Here is a 16,852-nt window from a genome sequence, read left to right on the forward strand (position 1 = left end):
CCAGCCCACAGCAAATCTGATCTTGCAGCATCCTCTTCTACAAAGCCCTCTGTGACCGACATGTTAAAATGGCAGTGACTGCTCCATCTCAGATGAGCACATCTCCTGAAGCTTCAGCAAGTCTTTGCGGTGCCTGCAGGCATGAACAGCACACAGATGTTTGCTTTACTTTCAGCCAGGAAAGGCAGAGTTAATGATGAGCCTCCCTTCTGTTGCTGCCTGTTGCCTTTCTTGCATTGGCTGTGGACAGAATGGGCATTTCTGCCACCCAAAAAAACATGCCTGCAGCATTGGTCAGCGCACACTTCCCGCACATGTGCTGCTGCCATGCCCTCTCCCGCCAGCTGGGAGGCCAGCCTTCCCCCAGGCATGTCTGTTTTGCAGATGGGATTTTAAAAATGCTGTAATACTGTAATGTTTGAACACATAGTCATATATGCCACCAGGAGAAATATGTAACTGGACTTTTTTTTTCCTTTTTTCTTTTTTTTTTTTTGCCTTTAGGAAAAGACAAATTTATGAGGAAAACTTTGACTTTGGCAGAAGCGTATAATGTTGCTTGTTACGTAACAGAACTGCATTCCAAGGTTAGTCAAACTTCCATTTTGATAGAAGGGCTTTTTAAAGCTGAAATAAAATTTTCAACTGGAAATTTTAATGAAATATTTGACCTGATTGACCCACATTTTTTATTATGATTTTTTAAATCTTTCCTAAGCATCTTTTCCATTTATTTGAAGGAATGAAAGAAGTCATTAAAATATAAATGTTTGTGGAGCAGAAACCTGATTCCTAAAGAGCTTAAGCAAAATAAAATGCAAGCAAGTTCATGCAATTTCAGGAACCTGTCTTCTTACTAAGTTAAGAAAACAATTACCAGCCTGACTTTTCCCCAACAGCTTGGGTTTTCATAAGGTTTGTTTTCTCTGAGCTGGCTCAGGTCTTGACTCTAGGCAACTTTCCCATCCAGGAGGGAACTAATGAACACCACAACTCTTAATGAGCCCACAGGAATCAATTAGTTTCTTTCCGTAAGGTCCCAACACCTACTAACAGAGAGGCTCAGACAAAGAAAGCTGCAGTTTGCTGTTCTGGAGGATATGCAGTGCTGATGCAGAGAGACCTAGACTAGGACTGCAGATTTAAGGAATTGTATAGAACAAGATCAACATTCAGATTTTGAGGCGTTTTTTGTTTGTTTGTTTGTTTGCTTGCTTAATCTACTATTGGTAAAAGTCCTCAACTGTCTTTGGAAGGAAAAAAAAATCTGAAAAACTGATTATGTAAGTCTAGAGCAACACTTTTTCACCAGTGTATAGAGAAAACCTAAGGTCCTGAGGCTATCTATGACATATGGAAACCCGCCTAGTGTTGACAATTCCCTTTCCCTGGTAGCCAATAGACATGTGGGCAGACACTTATCACAAGCAGTATTTCCTAGGAAAACATCTAGACCAGCCAACAATGAACCCAACCATTGGTGTTAACAGCAGATAACTAATTGTACATCACGTTCAATCATTTTCACATGCAGCTGTCTCTCACATACATGTGTACACTTGCAAATGTCAGTGCCGGGTTGAAGCTGGGACACCAGCTCCAGCTGCTCACTCTGAAGTGAAAAGTTGTAGTGATGCACCAGAGCGTTTTAGGCAGGTGCTCAGAAAGTCCCTTGAGAGCTGCTTTGCTCCACCGGGTGCAGCTATATACACACACAAATACATATACCCCCTTGGACTTTGTCTGCACGCAGCAAACTCCACAGTGGTGTGTGCTGCCCGTCTGGTTGGCAGCCTCTCCTCTTTGTGGCCTAGAGTTTCTCTGTTCCTGGCATTCCAAAAGGACTGCTGGTCTCAACAGCCTTACAGCTCTGGGGAGACTTTCACATGCTGCCCCTCAGCATGCAATTTTCCTCTCATTCCCCGGCTGTTTTCTGGTAAATATTTTCCATCCATAGTTATAGGCACCTACAGAACCCATTCACATAAACTCACACAGAAAGGTTCTTTATGGCACCAGATTTTTTTTTTTTTTTTAATCTCTGAGAGCAGCACTTAGCTCCAGAAGCCTGGGGGAAAAAAAAAAAATGTTTTCAAATATACAGCTCTGATGATTCCTTCAGTAATGCGGCAGAGGGAGGTGGGGTGAACAGTTGCTATTTTTTTCACTTAGCCTTTCTGTTTTAATGTTTGATGTAAGTTGAGAGACATATAAGGCTTTTCAAACAACAACAGCAAGAATAACAAACGTCTAACCATGGCAGAATTTGCCTAAACAGCATCTTTGCTGAATGCCTATGTGAAGATGTGAAGAAAGCCAGTATTCTTACCAAGTGCTTCCTCAAGTACTTTATGGCCAGAAACTTTACAACCAGACACTTCTACCTTAGCACTTTCTCTCCTGTGGACAGACATACTTCTTTTCTGGAACTCCAAAATACTGAAGAAGTGTCATGGTATGTCCAGGACTGTGGAGAGCTCCAAGCCTTGCTTGATAGGAGCCACCAACAGTGGTGACATCCCTGAATGTGATCAGAACCCCTCTTTTTGCTGCTATCACAAATGTCTTCCAGGCTCAGCACAGCACTTTTTGGAACAGACAGAGAATGGAGGGTGGTGGTGCCCCCTTCGGAGCCCCTGCCTGCTGAGCACATGCACTGGGAGCTGCAGCTGGGCAGGCTTCCAAAAGACCGGACACCCAGTCCCCAGGCTGATGACATTCAGGAAAGACAGTGACACTAAGCTGTTTTTTGCAAGTAATGTTTTGAAGTCATAAATGCTGAGTGTCAATTAACAAAGCAGATATGGCCAAACAGTCAAGTGGAAACCACATGCTTGTAGAAATGTATGAATCAGTAAAATTCAGAGACAAACATAATGACTTAACTTACAAAATTAATAATGATATCATTTCAATATATCCATGGAACTGCTGCAGCTTATATATACGCCTATGTGCTGCAGTACCTTTCAGCCTGGGCAGGAGACAAACAGTGGTGGGGACACACCCAGAACCAGAGGGTTTCACTGTATGTTCTAAAGTAGTCTCAGAAAATGCCTCAATTGCATTATTTGCATTGAAATAATTCATGCAGAATAATTGAGACAATGCAAAATAACTTAAAGTGATAGAAGTCTAGCATCATTACGAGGAGCGGCTGAGGGAGCTGGGCTTGTTCAGCCTGGAGAAGAGGAGGCTCAGGGGCGACCTTATTGCTCTCTACAGTTACCTTAAAGGAGGCTGTAGCGAGGTGGGGGTTGGTCTGTTCTCCCACGTGCCTGGTGACAGGACGAGGGGGAATGGGCGAAAGTTGCGACAGGGGAGTTTTAGGTTGGATGTTAGGAAGTACTTCTTTACCGAAAGGGTTATTAAGCATTGGAACGGGCTGCCCAGGGAGGTGGTGGAGTCGCCATCCCTGGAGGTCTTTAAAAGACGTTTAGATGTAGAGCTTAGCGATATGGTTTAGTGGAGTACTTAGTGTTAGGTCAGAGGTTGGACTCGATGATCTTGAGGTCTCTTCCAACCTAGAAATCTGTGTCTGTGTCTATCATGTTAATTTTATTTAAAAAATTCAGATTTTTGAAGGCAGTACATGACCTTTATTCATTTCTAAAAAAAAAATCCTAAAGCACAACTATTATTCAAAGATGGAGGTGGAGTTACACTTGCCATTTTCCCCCAAAATTGCTTGATATTTAAGAAGTATGTTTCTTACACAAGTGTTCTTTATTCACTAAGTCCCTTGTTTCATAAGGAGGGTGGTCGTTAGCATTTAGAATAGGATAATACTCCATCCATCTCATTTGTGGGTTGAATTTCAACCCCATAAGCCATGCTAGAATCATAGAAATCTGAATTGTGTCCCCTGAGATTCAGTGCTAAGAAGCCCACTAATAAATGGAAGCCATTATGTTGCTTGTTCACGATATCCTTAGAAGCAGGGACGGATTCTTTTCACCTCCGCTTTGAAGAGACTAGCATACTGATAGGCTTCATCAAATACACTGCACTTTTGTATCTGAATGTGGAGCCCATTCTTTGCTTACAGCACACCCCCAGTTCAGGGCCTGCGGAAACAGCCTTGCCGCCAGGAGCAAGCCAACTGCTCACTTTGTGCTGGCAGCAACCATGGGACAAGGCTCCAGGGAAATGAGGTCGCTTCCCTCTAGGCTTCGCTACAAATCTGTCAAGAGGGAAAAGAAAAGGAAAGGAAAGGAAAGGAAAGGAAAGGAAAGGAAAGGAAAGGAAAGGAAAGGAAAGGAAAGGAAAGGAAAGGAAAGGAAAGGAAAGGAAAGGAAAGGAAAGGAAAGGAAAGGAAAGGAAAGGAAAGGAAAGGAAAGGAAAGGAAAAAGAAAAGAAAAGAAAAGAAAAAAAGAAAAGAAAAGAAAAGAAAAGAAAAGAAAAGAAAAGAAAAGAAAAGAAAAGAAAAGAAAAGAAAAGAAAAGAAAAAAAGAAAAAAAAAGAAAATGAAAAGAAAAGAAAAGGAAAAGAAGAAAAGAAAAGAAAAGAAAAGAAAAGAAAAGAAAAGAAAAGAAAAGAAAAGAAAAGAAAAGAAAAGAAAAGAAAAGAAAAGAAAAGAAAAGAAAAGAAAGCTGATTGCCCACCTTTCCTGGGGTAAAGCAATGAAAGTTTGCCCACCAAATGCAGTCCTCAGCTGCCATGTTGCTATTTTGCTGCACTGCTGTCCCTTTTGTTAGTCCTATGCAGGAGTATGCAGGATCACTCCGTGTATATGAATTTTGTTCACAGATTCTTAGCAGGACTTTTTATGCCAGAGGGTCAGCTCAGGTGTTGATGGTTTGTGTCCACCACGAGCCTCCCCTCAAAGGGCTGAGCACCAGTGCATTGCCGCCTGCAAGCCAGGTGGGTGAGGGTCAGCACAGATATATTTCACCAGGAGCTTTGGTGCAGAACTAATTGCAGAACCATTGGACATTGAGTAGCTATCTGCCTCTTGACAGAGGGGAGGGCCAAGGTTATCTCCTTAAGATTTTTCCAAGATAAGCGCCAGTTTTCATTATCTCCATGACATGCATATGATATGATCCCTGCACACGTGCTCAGTGTTAGCAATGCATAGTACTATCATGAAAAAACAGCAAACATGGTGAGTTAGCCTTCCCAGGAGCCCAGTGACCCCACAGGTAGGAGGATGCAGCTCCATTTCTCTGGGTTCATTGTCCCAGTGGAGCACAGGCAGCCAGGGGAGAGGCTTCCTGTTGGCAGAGAACAGCAAGCTACACGTAAATGGAAAGACGTGTAAAATTTACCTCAGTGCCCACCTAGGAAAATGATTATCTGTCTGAAAAGAGCTCTGAGATCTCAGCAGAAACTATTTTTTTAAAGCTTGCTTCTGAAAGGCCTTCATAAAATAACATAGCTAGTTCACCTATGCAGCTTACAATTCTAAGGGCATATTAGACAAAATAAATGCAACATTTCAATACCTCACCAGCCCCCCTGTGTGATAAAAATCAAAACAAGGTATTTAGTTAATGGTTCAGATTCTTACCTTCAAATGCCCACTGACCTATGTGGAAGAACTACACAAAAAGTAGGGGTGGAGATAGCGCAGTTTTCCAAGCGCTCGCTAAACTAGTAGACATGCAGTTTCTATCCTCCTCACAAATTATTTCTCTACTGCCTTTTTGCCACCTGTTTTATATGTTCGGTACATAGAGCTCAGCTTACATAGCGCTGGTTTCCTCTTCAATTACCATTGTGATACAATATAGACCTTTGCAGTTAAAAACTTTTAAAATTATAATTTGATGTACATGTCCAATATGTTTGCCCAAACCCTTACTAGGTTTTATAATGAGCACTGGGCACTGAAAGTAAAAGAGGCACCGAAAGTAAAAGAACAGCTTCATTAATATTCTCCTTTTTCCCCCACTTTCTATGTCTTTTTGTCACCACTTTCTCAGCCATACTTCAATGATGTTTACTATATGTCTTAAGAAAAAACAAATTTCTCTTCTACCACTCCCATAATTTTTCTCATAATAATTGATGAGCTGGTTTGATATTCTAAGAAAACAAATGTTTCTTCCTTCTTTTATACAGAATCACCTGCAAATTACTGTAAGGAAATTTGCCATTGTTGGCTTTTTCAAACAAAAGAGATGTAATTCTTGATATAAGTGATTTGACTAAATACTACTCTGTACCATATCCTTTGCAGCCTAAGTCAAGAACTACTTGGAAGAGTGGTAGTTTTGCTCAGACTTTTCCAAGGTTATGGAAGTGTTCATATGAATCCATATAAGCATGCTATCTTCAATTGCAACATTTTTTTTTTCTGACTCTTTTTCTAAATTTCTTTTTTCTTTTCATTTAAAATAGGATATCCAGAGAGAGATGCACCTCAGATCTAATATTAAGCTGTGGCATTCAATTATCTTTTAGCAGCTCTGGTTTAATGAGAAGCTTTTCTAAAGACTAAAGACTACAGATATCAGTTTGGCTTGCTAGTCTATTCAGATGAAGAATAATTATTCTGTTTTGAAAATCTGACCAAATTGGACAAGACTATGGCTGAAGTCCAACAATTCCGCCAAAGTTACATCATCTTCTTTTAAGTACTTGTAGTTTTGCCAGACTTGAAATTAGTCTTAAACCTGAAAATTTGCTCTCTAGGGAATTTTCAGGAAGACTTGAGGAGAGCAGGCCACGTCCCCCAGCATGATGCACCCTTCATAGGTCAGCAGTTCCACGGGGAAACTCCAAGGCATTGTACTCAGCAGAACGAACATATCTGAATAAACTGGCTAATCTTCACATGCAGGCTTGCTGACAACTGTACCGCTTCTTGCACCTGCCACGGAAGCTCTGAACCAGAAGCATTTTGCCATTGGAAAGAATTCTGAGGCATGCCTTGGAGGAATATTTTTTTTAAGCCTGGAAAGCCCCATCTCATTCAGAAAAATAAAACCAAACCAGATGTGCATCTTCAGCCTTTCCTTTTTGTAAACACCTGCCCGTATTTACTTGTACGTTTCCTATGAACATGTGGCTAGCTTGCACATCTTCCTACCATGTTTTGGTGAAGACTTATCAAAATTTTTTTATATAATGATGTACTTTCTTCTTCTTTATGCGCTTCAGAGGACAGTATGAAATCCACTGTTTGAAAGTCTTTGGTAAAATATTTGCCCCAGATGAAATGTATAGTCAGAATTCTTGTTTCAAGCTCACAGCAAAATGAGACGGACAAGACACTTCACATTTAGAAATCTTTCTTAGCCAAGTGCTCAGGGTCATTTCAAGCAATCCTGTTACAAGGGATTAAACACTTGCCACTTGCTTTCTGACCTGTGGTAGTGGATGGTGTGTGTGATCTTAATCTAGCCCTTGTGCAATGCAGCGACTTTCCTGCTGGTCTCACCAGCTTTATGGCTATTCTTCCCTTTAAATGTACGCTGATTTCCTCATGCAAATAATTTTCTTACTTGAATAGTATTATATAAGCTCCTTTTACATTTGACTGATCAGAGAAAAAATGTGACTCCTTTTAGAAACCAAACAAATAATAAAATGTGACTCATTTCAGAAATTAATGGATCATTTCACAGATTAATGGATACTGATGTAGTATTTTCAATACATGATGGTGGAGATAAAAACTTCCTGAACTAAAACAGACATGGTTCCAGTGATGTTGAAAACGATTGATTTTGGCAGCTTGAGGTCTGTGGGCTGCAAAAAACATCAGTTCAGAAATCATTTTGCCAACAGCAGAGCTGTGTGCCTAACTTCAACTTTCAAAAAATACTGAGCAGAAAGTCACTTTGAGTGAGAAAACAGGAGAGAAATCAATTCAAAAACGTGAAAAGCACTGACAAACCGTCACTTTCTAACAACAAAAAAAAAGTCTATTTTTTATACTTTCTGTCTAGATCTAATCAGCACAGAATTTCAATAATATTCTTACTTAATTGAACTAATGTCTTATGATTTTTTTTTCAGCTTTTATTAGCATTTTTAATAAATTTAGCTGATAAGTTTAATTAAATTTAAATGGAGTAATCAACGGCATAAGAGATGGAAAGCCTTTGAAAGATATGAAAACTTCCTTACTTTTATTCACAATTCAAGGCAAATGCATAAACCAATAACTAGCATTAGTATTATTATACAGTAATATGTTTCTCTTCCATTTCCATGCTCTGCCTCTAGCAATTATTTCATTAGTTTATTGATTTGTAGCAAAACCACACGCCCCCAACAACTTACCCTAAAACTTGTTGAACAGTATGGGTACATTCAGAGTGACAGACACACATAAAGCCATTGCTTTCTTGTGGGCATAGCAATTCTTACAACTGGGTTCACAGCATCTCAGCATGGAAGAAGCATGCAGCTAGACTCAGCTGGGCAAGGAGAAAGACAGCGGGGACAGTCTGCTGTGACTCTCTGCTGTAACACTTACTTCTACAATTCCCTTTCGTATTTGAGAAACACAGAATGAACTGTGCTCACGTAGGCTCTTTGCCTCACTTACGCTTTGCCTCACTTACATCTTTTTCATTTCATTTATTAGTTGGTTGGTTTGAGGAATACTATGCTACCTTCACCAAAGTTTAGAATTTATTTTGACTTATACCTACTCAAAAGTTGTAGTTTGAATGAAAGGATCAGTTAGAGCTACTCCCAGTACTGAAAAGTGAAAGTACTGAAAAGTACTTCTCCCTATCTAAAGATATGGAGGCAGTACCTGTTGTATTTGCCCCTGTAAGGTTATCTTCCTGTAGCTCTCAAGGTGTGAGATCCTGTATTTCAATACACTAAGTGAAGACAAATTCTCATCTGTTGTGTTCTATAGGTATTACAGTAGGAGGACAGGGAAACCATAACATGATGTTCAACTACCAGGATTTAACACTTGAAATAAAACTGAATAGGTGATCCTTAAAGGCTTGCTCAGAAGAATTCTTACCCCGTCCATTTGCTGAAGATGTTTTATATGAGGTGAGTGAAGACACATACAGTAAAAATTTCCAGCCCTGGCTATTAGTCATGAATTACCAGAATTCTTTCCTAGCTTATACAAATGCCATATATAAATTTAGTTATAGAAATGTGCCCTGATATGCAAATGTTTAGAGTAGTTTGGATGCAGACGTTTTCAATTTCCTTGCAAGCAGTTTCAATATTAATGGTATTTACCTAAAGCTCCAATATTTAAAAAGGAAATAAATTTAAATCTCAACATGATCACCTAAGACATGCTCATCTGCTGCTCTCCTCTTTAGCATAATCCAAAATCAAAGGCTGAAAACTAAATATAGTTTCTAATACGATCTTTCTTCTTAGTCCAGATGTGTGTCATTGGTGTAACCAAGAAGTTACAAGATACATATGCTTCAAATTCTACATGTCTATGCAGTCCCAAATTTTAGGCAGCCCAAATTTCTTGTTATTTGACATGTGGGATATGGCCATTTCTTCTAAAGTGGATTATCCAAGCTTCTCTGACTTGAAAAATCATAAAATCATAAAATAGCTTGGGTTGAAACGGACCTTAAAGATCATCTACTTCCACACCCCCTGCCATGGGCAGGGATGCCACCCACTACATCAGGTTGCCCAGGGCCTTGTCCAACCTGGCCTTGATCACCACCAGGGATGCAACATCCATGGCTCCTCTGGGCTACCTGTTCCAGTGTCTCACTGGCCTCTGAGTGAAGAATTTCCTCCTAACCTCTGATCAAAATCTTCCCTCTTTTAGTTTAAAACCATTCCCCATTGTCCTATCATTATCTGCCCAAGTAAAATAGTTGCTTTCCATCTTTTTTACAAGCCCCCTTCAAGTATTGAAATGCTGCAATGAGAATTCCCCAGAGCCTTCTCTTCTCCAGGCTGAACATCCACAACTCTCTCAGCCTTTCTTTATAGGAGAGGTGATCCAGCCCTCTGAGCATCCTCATGGCCATCCCTCATGAGCCTCTCAGAGGCTCATGGCCTCTGAACCAGCTCTAACAGGTCAACGTACTTCTTCTGCTGGGGGCCCCAGACCTGGATGCAGCATGCCAAGTGGGGTCCCATGAGGGCAGAATAGAGGGGGACAATCCCCTGCCTTGACCTGCTGGCCACTCCTCTGTTGCTGCAGTCCAGGACACAGTTGGCCTTCTGGGCTGCAAGTGCACACCACTGGCTCATATGAAGCCTTTAATTCACCAGAACCCCCAAGTCTCTCTCTGCAGAGCTGCTCTCAGTGAGTTCTTCTCCCAGTCTGGACTCCTGTCTGGGGTTGTCCCGGCCCAGGTGCAGCACCTTGCACTTGGACTTGTTGAACCTCATTAGGTTCACGTGGGCCCATGTTTCAAGCTTGTCCAGGTCCCTTTGGATGGCATTCAGTTCCTTTTGTTGTATCAACTGCACCACTCAGCTTCGTGTTGTCTGCAAACTTGCTGAGGGTGCACTTGATCCCACCGTCTGTGTCATTGATAAAGATATTAAATAGCACTGGTCCCAAGTCATACCCCTGAGGGACACCATTCATCACCATCCTCCACCTGGACATAGAGCCATTGACTGCCACTCTTTGGGTGTGACCTTCAAGCCAATTCCTTATCCACTGAATGGTCCACCCTTCGAATCCTTCTCTCTCCAATTTGATGATCAGGATGTCAGGTAGGACCATGTTAAAGGACCTGCAGAAATCCAGGCAGATGACATTGGTTGGTCTTCCTTTGTCAACTAATGCAATCACTCCATCATAGAAGGCCACCAGACTGGTCAGGCACAATTTGCCCTTGGTGAAGCCATGCTGGCTGTCTCAGATCACCTCCTTGTCCTGCATGTGCCTTAACATTGCTTCCAGGAGGATCCGTTCCGTGATCTTCCCAGGCACAGAGGTGAGGCTCACCAGTCTGTAATTCCATGGGTAATATAACGTGATGGAAGGGACAGTATTTGAAAAGCATACATGGTGGTTTCACCCTGCTGGGCAGCTGAACTCCACAACTCTCCCTCTCCCTCTCCCTCCTCAAAGGAAGAGGGAAAGAAGATACGACAAAAAAAGGCTCAAGGGTTGAGACAAGGACAGGGAGATCATTCAGTGATTATTATCACAGGCAAAACAGACTCGGAATAGGACATTAGAGAAATTCATTACCTATTATAACAAGCTAGAGAAGCAAGAAACAAAGAAAACAAACTAAAAACACCTCCCCCCATCCACCCTCTTCCATCCCCTCCCCCCGAGTGGTGCAGGGGAATGGGGGAATGGAGGTTGTGGTCAGTCCCTGTCACTTTGTCTCTGCCACTCCTTCACGGTCCCTCTCTGCCCCTGCTCCACGTGGGGTCCCTCCCACGGGATGCCGTCCTTCCCGAACTGAGCCTGCGGGGGCTGCCCACAGGCAGCAGCTCTTCAAGAACTCCCACATGGCTCCGTACCATGGGGTCCGTCCATCAGGAGCAAACTGCTCCAGCACGGGTCCCCCACAGGCAGCAGCTCCCCCCAGACCCCCTGCTCCTGCGTGGGCTCCTCTCCACGGGCTGCAGCTCCGGCCCGGGGCCTGCTCCCGTGGGGGCTCTCCATGGGCCGCAGCCTCCTCCAGGCCACATCCACCTGCTCCACCAGGGGCTCCTCCACAGGCTGCAGCGTGGAGATCTGCTCCATGTGGGACCCATGGGCTGCAGGGGGACAGCCTGCTCCACCAGGGGCCTCTCCACAGGCCGCAGGGGAACTGCTGCTGCGTGCCTGGAGCACCTCCTGCCCTCCTGATGCATTGACCTGGGGGTCTGCAGGGCTCAATCTCTCACATTTTCTCACTCCTTTCTCCCAGGTGCTGTTGCACTGCAATTTTTCTTTCCTTCTTTCCTTCTTTCTTTCTTTCTTTCTTTCTTTCTTTCTCTTTCTTTTTCTTTCTTTCTTTCTTTCTTTCTTTCTTTCTTTCTTTCTTTCTTTCTTTTTCTTTCTTTTTCTTTCTTTCTTCCTTCCTTCCTCCCTTCCTCCTTCCCCCTCCCTTCCTCCTTTCCTCCCTCCCTTCCTCCCTTCCTTTCCTCCCTCCCTTCCTCCCTTCCTTCCTTCCTTCCTCCCTTCCTCCCTCCCTTCCTCCCTTCCTCCCTTCCTCCCTTCCCCCCTTCCTTCCTCCCTTCCTCCCTCCCTTCCTCCCTTCCTTTCCTTCCTCCCTTCCTTCCTTCCTCCCTTCCTCCCTCCCTTCCTCCCTTCCTCCCCTTCCTCCCTTCTTTCCTTCCTCCCTCTCTCCCTCCCTCCCTCCCTTCCTTCCCCCCTTCCTTCCTTCCCCCCTCCCTCCCTCCCTCCCTCCCTCCCTTCCTTCCTTCCTTCCTTCCTTCCTTCCTTCCTTCCTTCCTCCTCCCTCCCTCCCTCCCTCCCTCCCTCCTTCCCTTCCTTCCTTCCCCCCTTCCTTCCTTCCCCCCTTCCTTCCTTCCCTCCTTCCCTCCCTCCCTCCCTCCTTTTCCCCTTCCTTCAATCTGCTCTCCCAGAGGCCCCACCAGCACTGCTCCCTGGCTCAGCTCTGGCCAGCAGCAGGTCCCTTTTGGAGCCATCTGGAGCTGGCTCTGGGCTGACATGGGGCAGCTGCTGGGCTCTGCTCACAGAGGCCACCCCTGCAGCCTCCCTGCTACCAAAACCTTGCCACATAAACCCAGTACAGCAACTAAGATTAACAGTAAAGAGTAGTTAATGCAAGTGCTGCAGACTCTGTGAAGAGTATGCATCCATTTATGACAGGAGCTGGGACTGCACACCCAGCATGGGTGTTGCCCTCAGCTGAAGGAGGAAAGGGACTGTAGAGGGGTGATGCAGGTATCTCAACTTCTGTCATTTTAAGTGGTCTCACTACCCTGCCTGAGCCCTGGTTGCTGATCCAGAAGAAGAGAAGTGTTCCATAAATGTTGTGTTGAAATTGCTGGCCTCACACTGGGCTCCCAGTCGCTCTAAGGCATCTGTAATAAGTACCTGCATCACATTTCATGATTTCCTGCTTCTAGGCAATCTATTACCGGACCTCTAAAATCTGATGTCTCAGCCCTAAGAACAAATAACTGTGTTTATCAGTGACTAAGACAAATGCTAAGCAATGTCTTCTGCAGTCTAAATGCTTCTAGGGCTAAATAATTTTGAAACCAAAGTCTTTAAAGTGTTGCCTGATGAGTGGCACTCAACACAAAAAGGCTTTTAGTGAAATATCATGTCTGTATTTGTCACTTTCTCTCAAATGCCATCACAACTGCAACTGCTTTTTCAGTAATCCCTTTCAGTAAGATTTCAAGCACACATTCACTTAGATACATAGCTGAAAGGCAACTTAATTTTATACGTAAGTTTAGGTAAAGAGGATGCTGACTGATCAGGGTTTTTTTCCAGATAGCAGAGAAAGGCAGAATACAAATCCAATACATTCAAATAACACCCTTAAATTTCAAGATGGAAAAGAGAGCAGTCAGAAACTGTAAGTGGAAAAAAAAATATGATAAAGTGAAGGATCAAGCAGCCAAGGTAAGTGATGGATTTGCAATGTCTTGGCACCTTCAAGAATACTCATTTTGAAGGAGACTACAGGGGAGCTAAATGAAGTTATATTGTCTTTTTGGTAAGCCTGGTTAAGATCTTGAACTTATAATGTGTTTGTGCATCTGTTGTGACAGGTGAGCAAAGACTATAAAAAGTTCTTTCCAGAAAGAATGCCTGCAAGGCACTGCAAATGCTGCTTTGATGTCAGAACAGATGCACTGTTGCTTATTGCTCCATCAGCTGGAGCTCTTGAACAAACAAAAAAAACAACAACAAAAAAACAGAGAGATTAGAAATTTTACAATTATCCCTGGGCTACAGTTGTCTGTACTAATATTGATTTCCACATTTTATCTTCTCTACCCAAACCTCTAAAGTATGGCAAAAGCTTAAAGATCTATGAGGGAATTAACTAGTGTGGAAGGGAGAAGATACATTCCTCTCAGAAAAGGAGTATAAGTGAAGTATTTGGAGAAATATTACATCTCAGCAGTAAGTACTGTCATAATACATTAAACAAGCTCTTCTTTTTGCCTTCTGTGAACACAATGCTCTGCTCTGAGTGTGTGAAAGAGCATATTTACATTCTTTTTCAAGGATTTTTGGTGTATAGATAAGTTAAGAATACTAAGTCCTTTGTAATTATTTACACAAGATAGCTCCCCCGTCCCCTCTTTAAATGCTCCTTATGCAACAAATGAAGAGTTGAGTGGTGCTTTCAGACAGTATGTTTTACTCCTTGGTATCACAGGCTGCTGCACGTCAGCGCTCACCCTGCCCCCAAAGCTGCCTCCTTTCCGACAGCTCACCTCTCTGCTCTTGCAACGTGCATGTCTGTCAGCCAGACCCTGACAAACCCACAAGCAAGCTTCCCATTTGCTGCACATACGACTTGTTCTTCATTTTCTCTTGCACAAACACTCCCCCTGCCTTTTTCTTTCAATTAGTATTAGATTTGCCAGCCAGGCTAGGTGTATGAGGTGTCCATCGTTCCTCTGTTTAGTGGTGTGCTTGCTCTTGCTTTAAATAAAAGCCCTGCCCTTCTCATCAAAGCAAGGTCTGTCTCCTAACAGCTCTCTCGCCCTTTTACTTAACCATCAGAACAACCATCAGAAATGGTTTACAGAAAATTATTTTTTAAATCACTTCTATAATTTCTGGCTTTATTGAGAACTACAGTGACAACACTAACTATATGACATGAATATACTGGCAAAACTTGCTCAATATTGTCAAGTTTTTAAATTATATTCGTGATTCTTCAGGCATTTGACAATTCTAAAAAGGAAACAAGACAGAAATGAGAGACTGACAGGAGTTCAGAAAGCTGGATATTTGGTAGCTATTTTACATTAAAAAACAAGTCCATGAATTTTTAAAAAATGTACCTGTCCACTCACCACCATTTCACTTTCTGCAATCACTTCTCAAGAACTGGGTCTCAGAAGATAAAGCTATTCAAAAAATACAGGCAATCTTTTTGTTTGGAATAGGGTTGCTTTTGTTTACTAATAGCACTTCCAGATACTTTGAAAAGTGGGATTCCATCTTCCCAGAATACAATTTTGCAATTTTCTGTTTATGTATAGATAGAATAAATTTTATGGCCCCAAATTAGGTGAAAATTAAATTAAAAAAAAAAAAAAAGGCAAAACATCATAGGACAGAAATACTGAGACTAGCTTAAATGATGAAATCTCTCACAAATGACTTCTTTTGTACCTCAACAGAACATAAATTTGAGTAGTAACCTGTCCTTCAGTTATAGTTCTAAAATTGTACACCTGGCTCCCTGTTTTCGCAGACCTTGTGGAAAATTATTCTCTGAGACATTTCCTCACCTATTGTTGACTATCGACTCAGAGACTGGAGAAATCTTAGTCTTTAGGAATTCCAGCCAAAAGGAGTATTATACTCCCTAATTCTACCCTGAATTTTGTAGCAAAACAGTGTAATTTAGAAATATGATCAATGTCAGCATAGGGAGTTGAACTTACTTATTATCCACAGTATGTACAAAACTAATGTATGTGCAATAAGACTTGCAGATATTATTTGCACTTAGCATTTAACTAGTGGCAAAAAGCACAATGTTTAAGTTTTTTTTTTACAGTCACTGAGAGTTAGAGACCTACTTTTTTGATTGGTTCTCCTTTGCTGATTTAAATCAGACACTGCTGTCAGGAAGCTGCAGTGTAAAGTTTTCTGAAGAGTGTATTACTCATTAGCTTGTTAAAATACACTCAAAACCACTTCCTCTTTGCCAAACAAATTATTACTTTTTTAACGAAGTAGGAAAAAGGAAGAAATTTATTTTTTCATCTTTCTAACTTCTTGGCAGTATGAGCGTACACAGTAAAATTGTTTTATCATTAGCAGATATTCAGACATTTGGTGACCTGTCTGGACTGGAAGTAGGGAGTTTTAAAAAGAAAGTCAATTAAAATGAACAACTTAAATTCTCTGCTTCTCCCTCTCTGTCCTCAGTGGAGAAGCACTGTTATAAGACAAAGGATGGCAGAGCCTCATTAGGCATAAACATATGGGACAGTAAATCTTTTTTTTTTTTCTTTCCCTCCTTTCATCATGTCACTTCCTTCTATGTAAAGCTGGAAGGTCTTTCTTACACAGCTACGTACATCTTCTCCAACTTTAATGGTATCATTGCAGACCTTATATTTATTTCTTATTTAACACAATATTGCAAAGGATAGCAGGATTGTAATCTTACACAAATGAAGTTCTCTTAACTCTTGTGATCTTCAACATCATTCAGAAAACTTTGCATCCCATTTGTCAGAATTTCTTGTGGAAATAAAAAGTAAGTAAAATTGCAGCACCAAAATTTTTTCTCATCTTTAACAATGGTGTCCTTAGCATAACTCGGAATCTGAAAGCACTTGTAATCCTACTCACACCAGCCCTGGAAGCAAAAAGAAACTGCTACATACCCACTAGAAAAGGATGTTACACCATTGAAATTTGGACTTTAAACTGCCAGTAAAGATACCATGATAGTCAAGGACTTTGTGAAGAGCAACTGGAAGCCCCCAAGATGTACTGGAACTACTTAGAGCTGGCAGAAGCACCCTGGGGAACTGCACTAGCTGTAATTTTCTGCTCAGAATCACTTGAAAAAGCCATAACTTAGCAGTGATTGCTGCTGTGTTTGGGCTGCATCATTCAAAGGCTTTGTGGAGCATCTCTGACGTTCCGTGGATGGGAAGCAAGCGTGCAGCTGCTCAGGTAGAAGCAGCCAGGGCAGTGGGGACACATTGTGCTGGATGTCCTGGGAGCTCTGGTAATCCAATACAGGATGGCTTCTGTGTCACAGGATATGGCAGTTCTCAAGGCAGCACGTGAGCAGAG

This window comes from Cygnus atratus, chromosome Z (assembly GCF_013377495.2).
Source record: "Cygnus atratus isolate AKBS03 ecotype Queensland, Australia chromosome Z, CAtr_DNAZoo_HiC_assembly, whole genome shotgun sequence".
Classification (NCBI taxonomy): domain Eukaryota; kingdom Metazoa; phylum Chordata; class Aves; order Anseriformes; family Anatidae; genus Cygnus; species Cygnus atratus.